The following is a 7,646-nucleotide window of genomic DNA, read 5'->3' as shown; positions in this document are numbered from 1 at the left end:
GGACAACATTGTTCCGCAACCTTTGTATATCTTGGACGATGTCCTTATAATTTATTCCCTTTTACTTGCAGTTAAAGCCTATTATTTTTGTCCTGCTCTCTATCTGTTCTGGTGTTAGAAATAAGCAGAGACAGCGATGTCTGTGTGTTTTGAGCAAATTAGGGACGAACGCGTAAAAGAAAAATGTGAAAAGTGAGAACAGAAAGTGGGGACAACACAAAACGGAAATTCAATTGACAATGGTTGGTATCAGTAGCAAAGGTGGAAGAATTGGCGTGTTCACAAACGTAATGTAATGCTAATAATATCATTATCTAACATGTCCTAGTCCATTGTGACGGTAAAGGCAGGTACGACCTGAGCTCGATAAGAAAAACGCGAGTTATAACGGTACGCTTAGTAAATAGGTGGGATTACTGTCGTCACACGCTAAGGCTTCAAGTATAGCTATTATTGATTTTGATGAAAACAAGGAAGAAGCACGGGTAGATAATGTCGAAACTAGCGATAGTTAAGTTCTGCTTAAAACAGCCAATTGGTCGCCATAGACTGGACAAAATGATCAGCGGAGTAGACGCCACCGTAGTAGTCAACGAAGCGTGGGAAACTTAAGGTAATGGTGACTCTCGGTAACGGTTCTCGATAATAGGCGGCGCAATGCTCTGACATGACGGCCAAGTTCTAGCAGTTGATAAAGTTTGCTCCAGGGTGTGCGATGAGTGTTGATAGACATTATGTATCCGGGAAGGAAGGCAATCCAGTAATGATGGCAGCCAATCATAAGCGGACGAGGATGATGGGCATATCGATGATCGAAACGCGGACTATGAACGAAATCCGAAGAACGAATCGAACGGTCGTTGAGATAACGACGAGGAAGAAAAATTGGTTACTGATAATGGTAATGTTAAATAGGAAGGCATAGCGCGGACAAAATGCACCAGCAGACGACGAAGAGCGTGTGCTACAAAATGGGTGACGGTCAGCAAGCGATACGCCAATGAAAACGGAACAAAAAATAGAATTATGAACAGCTTTCTTGAATTAAAAAACCGCGTGGGCAATAACGACGAAGCACTATAGAGTAGACGAAGCAACGCAAAAAAAAACGAGGGAAATTTAACACGAAAAGAATTAAACAAATGAATAGAAAAATGTATGAAGCTTGTTAAGGACAACAGCGACAGGAACCGATGAAAACAATAGAGAACCGCAACAATAACAGAAATATATTGCGATATCTACAGATGATATATATACAGAAGATGTTAAAGATTATTAGTTCGTCGATGTATAAAGGGTACTCATATAATATGTTTCCTCCTCAGTAAACGATCAGCGCAACAACTGATAATAGAAATATATTGTGCTTTGTTCCGTTTCTAAAAAAGGAAAATGTGTTTTCTGTTTTGTTGATATTACAACCGCGGAAAAAGAGATTTACTCGTTACAATTGGCATCCTTCTAAGTCAGGGCACATTTGAACTCGAACAGATATAAACAGAGTATAGAACCCTTCAGAGAAACACCGAACTTTGCAATGTCGAGTTACGTGGTACACATAGTGGACTAAAATCTGTAGTTTGTTACATTGTTAGATAATAAATCTAATAGACTTAGCTTGATACGCTTCCTATACATTTTGCCCGGTGCTACAGCCCAGCTGGCAACGATGCTGGCATTTTACTACTTAAACTTGATGGTGAAATTGGTTTTTAGGCGCGGGACAAATTGAGATAGTGTTCAATAAGCCGTTACAATTGAAAAAACTTGAGCGGTTTTCATGCCATTGTCCTTGCAACGCGATTCACTCCGCTATCACTGATTCCGTATCCTCCACATTTGCCTGAGGCTTCTCAGATGTCCAGACTATTTCCAGTTATTCTTCGAGAAGATTGCGACAACCAACGAAGAACAATTCTTCTTTGTGCCACGAATGGAAATATCTGCTGTTAATTTGCGCTATAAAACTGGATGGACAGGTAAGAAATGCCATCCAACGAAATTTTCGCCTGTCTCATATTTACCATCCCAGTTATCGTTGATGCTGACCGGTCTTCTACCGCTGGTGAACTATTGTTTTTTTGTCCATTTGATTAAAATAACTATAACAATATACTCTTATACATACATATTTTAGATAATAAACACTTGTTTTTCATTCCACAGTTCACCAATCGCATAATTCATTAAGAGCGGCAGTGGCATTTCGATAACTTTTTTTTTCACAACTTGTGAAACCTACAAAGATAATGATTGGAAGTTGCTTCTTTGCTGGATAAAAATTTTACGCGAGGCCACGTCTGAAAGCTCAAACAGCCGAAACGTTTCATAGAAAGAAACTGCTTACTACAATGTAAAGTGAAACTAAAATTTCATATATTTCTCTTGCAGTTGAAGATATGAAACTTCAATTAACTTGGCATTTCGCATCATTCATTAGGCCAGTTAGGGCATTAGAGAAGTTGAAGCTCTGTAGTATGTGTTTTGGCTGGAATGCCATTAAAGTAATGTGGTCATCCCCATTATTACTATCATTACTATGACACTAGCAGTAAAGGAGAGAAGATGTGGTACCTCGGCCAGAGTAGTTCCAATTAATTACGCATCATGCTCGATTCTATGACGAGCTCCTACTTCGAACCCGTCGTTTCAAATGTGCGCCGTATTCTTTTAGACTCCGGGCAGCGTAGAAACACTTATAAACCATAAGGAAAGAACGTTAGTAGAGCGAAAGCATACAAATAGAAAAATCTGGTGACGTCTATTTACGAACTGAGTGATGCTATTACCCTATATTGCAATTGCGGTTACAATATGCAATACAAGCTAGATTTGGTGGCCTGGATGAAAACCCAAAAATCGCCTCTTTGTCTTTTCGAAACACTTCTCGGGTACCATAGGTAATGAGTTTATTACGCATGTAATGGTGCGCACAAGTTTCAATAGTCTTTATGGCAAGTATGTTCAGCTAGTCTATCGGACGCTGAATAGCAGACAGGAACCACGGTGAAGGGAAAACAAAAATCGCGTATTGCCTTCGGTGGAGGATGGATTTCATAGAACGGATAACTGGAGTTCCAACAACTGCATTAGAAGCTACAGAAAGCAAGGCTAATTAACTACAGTGATATCTGGTATAGTTTATTCGAGTTCTATTTTCAAGCTGTGACCGAAAATGCAGGCATCCAGCGGCTGGCAGGCACTGTAGAATCCGTAAACTGCGTATCTAGTCATGATGTACTGATTAGGGCGTAAGCGTTGTACCCAAGCTGGTGGAAGAATTAACGTACAGGACCACTTTTTCGCCATCTCGGAAATAGCAATCGGAGTCTTGGGACCTACCACCTAAATCCCTCCTTTTTCTTTCGCTAAAATCAACTCGTGTCACCAAAAAATTGTGGCAAAAGTATTCACAATTGATTTTCTTTAGTCGTTCTCTAATGTTGCGATCATTCGGATTATACATAACAGAGGTTAGAATTCATGTTTTTTGGTTACTAACGCAGGTTAAGTCAAGGGTTTAGGTCACCGACTGAACAAGTAGCGCTGCATTAGTCGAGTGAGTCGAAACATTTTTTTAATTATCGGCGGAGCATCCAGTGTAGATTTACGTTAAAAACAAATCTTTTGAAAAGGAGGAGCCCTATTTGTCCAAGCTTCTGCCTGTATAGTAGCAGGAAACTCTGCTGAGTTCGCTTGATCCAGTGGCATACGAGCCGTATTCCATAAAACACAGTTAGCTCTGGAGATTTTATTGCTTAGGCCTCTGAGAGGATCAACACTACTCTTACAGGCTTGAAGCAGTCTTACAGTTCTACCTGCTTTTTCAAGCAGTGTCAGCACTAAATCGAAAGAAGACCTCAATCAACAAAGCTTTTTGCGATTTGGTAAGTTCCACGAATGTCAGGAGCTTCATTTACCTGCCCATGTTCCAAGGGCATCGTCTTCACTTGAATGCCGAGAACTTTAATTAGATTAAATAGATTAAACAAAAGCTGCCATTCTATTGTAGACTAGTCAACATAAGCGCTTTGCAAATTATTTTTGCAACTATAAATATAGAAGAATGCAATCATTACTCAGTAATGTTTGCGTTCTTCTATAAGTCTGCAAAGAGAGCAACTCCAATTTACGGTATTCCCAGTACCTTGCACTACAAACTTGGGATCGAGACACTCTTAGTGGAAGCAAAACTTGCAACCCATGCATTGAATTTCTCCAAAAGCTGCTGATGGCCAACGAGAAAGGACCACTTTTTCCTAGTTCGGCAGAACACTCTCTCACACATTTGGCCACCATAACCATAGTGCTGCCAATGTATATTAGGTACTTAGTGCAAGAAACATTGCCGTCCATGCCCCAGACCGGCTTACGTTTACAAATTTTGTAACGCAAGAAAATTGCACATCCCTCAATTTCGTGAAAATAACCACAAGAGTAATATGCCTTGTTTATCATCTATAGGGGCAGTTTGCCAATAGGTAATGAAGCCCTTACCTTTTAGCACGACTCTCGTTGAATATAAGACGCGGATTGTTGTCATTTTTATCATCATAATCTATTAATTTGAGCCAAAATTTATTTTTATTTATATATATTTATATTTTAATTTAACTACACTATCAAGTTCAATCAGTTCCATGCGTTCCGGCCTTAGTTAGTCACCAGTTAATACCTATATGTATGCTTTGCTAGTATGGATGTCATCGTTGATAAGATCAAACTTTTTCAAAGGCTATTAAGCAGGCAAGATATTTTCGTTCCACCTGTACGCGTCTGTAGTATGTTGTGCTGCTTACTATCAGGAAACTCGTTGCAATGTTCGGAGTATGCTGGAATGTTCTTAACCTCTCGGTACTTTCCAGACCCAGCTTTGAATAAGTGACCCACGTTTACTTGTTTTTGCGTTATTTGACCTCATATTTTTAACGACCAATACGCCGGTGTGCATGTTTGAATCTCTATTTTACTGTGTTATTGCAGATTCCTATTGGCAGAGACGTTTTCCGCAAATGGCGCGCTTATTGCATCGACATTTTCGATGCTGAACGGTCCTCACGCCATACCAAGCTTATTCCAACATAACGATTAGCCGTGTCGGTGATAGGCAACTATCGTTATTCTCTGATTAGTCGTGATAGCTAATATTCTTTGTATTCAGCGTTTATCTGGTAAGAGTAAGGGTGAAATGTACTGGACCAGATGGTTTTTTTTTTAGGTTTACATCGAGCTTCTAGGACTAATCGTTCAACGAATCATGGACTTCGTAATAACCGGGCTGTTTGATTAGGTTTGATTAGGTACACATGTCTCAAGGTAAACCAAACGGTTCAGCTGACGGTAGTAGTCATAAAATTGAAGAGCGCCACCTTAACTAACAATAATATGGCGCTAACGTTGTGCACATGACGGTAATGATTGTGATGTGCACAACGTTAGCGTTTGTCTCGCAAGGGAAAGAATAAATAACATGTTTTCTACGATATGGCCGTCTCAATTTTACTGTGTGTCGCTGCAAATTTTTAAAAAAACTTTCACAACTTGCTCGCAGATGACTCGAAGTGACGTGTCAAGCTGAATATTCAATAACCTTGTATTTATTAGCTTGCTAAATCGGTCCAGTTACTTTAAAAGAACTAGAATTATTTATTTTTTTATCTTAGTCAAGATATGTTTGGCTGTGTCGCACATGACAAAAGTATAGGGTGCAGCAGGAACTCGACGTTAAACCCAACTCTGATTCTCTAAAGGAGTAAAGCGGATCCAGCAAGAACCCTAATAGCAAGGATCCACTTAATGCAGGCTTATAAACGAGCGTGCATTTTAGTTGATAATTCGCGAGACAATTGCGACACAATTTACAGTAAGGGCAAACCGCTGGAAATGTGCGGGCTTTATATGCGCAAGCAAGATTTCAGTTTCGAAAGCCAAAGCAGCAATAAATCCTTTTTACTTCTATTTTCGTCTGAGTATACTTTCCAAAGGCGTGCTAATCGTCGAGCTCTTTACAGCCACGTATGTTTACATTAGCAAAATGCAACGTTGCATAGATAGTAAGTCAGCTACAAGAGTAACAGTGCTAAAAACGAATAAAGGATAGGAATCCGTAATGGAGAACAAAAACTTTGTTTTTATTTATCGAAACACTCTTAGCAGTTGAGATTAACTTTTAACAGTCCTTTGCGCTGTTTAAAAATGCTATTGGGCGAGCCTGGGGCATTCTCAACAACACTTTTATCAATGTTAGACAAAATTAAACTTGCAAAAACTGGAACAGGAATTTCATATTTGTTTATGTTAGTCATGTTTTATAACATATTGAAATATGTAGACATATGTGTATATATTATAGGATATACGAGCCAAAATTTACTTAACACGGCCATGGGGGACAATCATTGGCAAGTAAGAAATTTCATACATGGTAACGCATATGTGTAGATATGCATATAAAACGCGAACATACGGTAAACGAGTAGTTTCCTTGTAGAAGAATGTAATATCACATTGGCAGTATGGAGTGTGAGTCAACAGCTCCAAGAGACGAGGTTTTGAATATTTGCGAAATCGAATACAGCCATATTCAGCGACAAGGATTTTCCGAGCCTCCCACGCAGAGCGCTACTAAGAATCTTGCATCGTACCGATAAAGCACAAAGAAAAATGGTCTCTCAGGTAAGGAAAACTGCAATGATTTTTAAAATATCGTTTATAGTATCAGAACGCAAGGGAAAGTTCTGTTTGAGCAGATGAAGGGAAACTCGGAATACAGCAGGTACCCACGGTACACTGGAAAAAGTCATCGAGATGCTGAAAATAGCATTTCCAAATTTCCAGAGCTATGGCGGGTTTCCAAAATTATTTTAAGGATGCAGGTCCGGACCGACTGCCCAAAGCTAAGATGACCCAAGACAGGACACGGGCCACATGACATATCTGCCTTCTCAATGCCTTAGGCAAAGAAAGGCCGAACTGTATGTATGGAAAAGTTTAAAAAATACTTAAAAGATAGAGGCCCTATTTCCAGGACTCAGCAGACATTCTTGAAACGAAACTCTCCCTTATCTGCAATTGAGAAAGTTCGAACCAGAGCTAAAGAAATACTTAATAAATCCTCGGTAGAAAAAAAAAAAGGAGATTACCTTCAAATACGCCTTCAAAGAGCAGTACTTCAAATGGTGCGCGCTAGACAGATATTAGATTGCCAATGCAATAGTAAAACCTTCCTCACCCAATTTCTGAAGAATTATACAGAGCTACTTGGGCAAAGTAGTACGCGACGAAAAAGGCTAGGAAATTATAGTGGAAGTGACTTTGTCGGTACAATAGAATATGTTGAGGACCTGCTAGTTCTTGTTCTAGATACTTAAAGCGATCGTAGATAAGAATAACAGAGCAATAAGAATTATAAAATAATGGGTGCAGGAGGAAGGCGCGAATCTCGCCTAACAGAATTGTAAAGCCCCATCCCATCACGAAAGATAAGAAATTGTGAAATACAGAACATGCCTGATAGCCCTATTCTACTAATTAAACAAGAGGGCACAGACCTCGGGACTACTTTGGATAGAGATCTGGCCAGTTTACGGCATGGCTGGCATGTCGCGGAAAACTATGAACAGACTAAGGAAACTACACATATA

Source organism: Varroa destructor, unplaced genomic scaffold, assembly GCF_002443255.2.
Source record: "Varroa destructor unplaced genomic scaffold, Vdes_3.0 BEIS01000001.1, whole genome shotgun sequence".
Taxonomy (NCBI): domain Eukaryota; kingdom Metazoa; phylum Arthropoda; class Arachnida; order Mesostigmata; family Varroidae; genus Varroa; species Varroa destructor.
Note: the sequence above shows the minus strand (reverse complement) of the source record.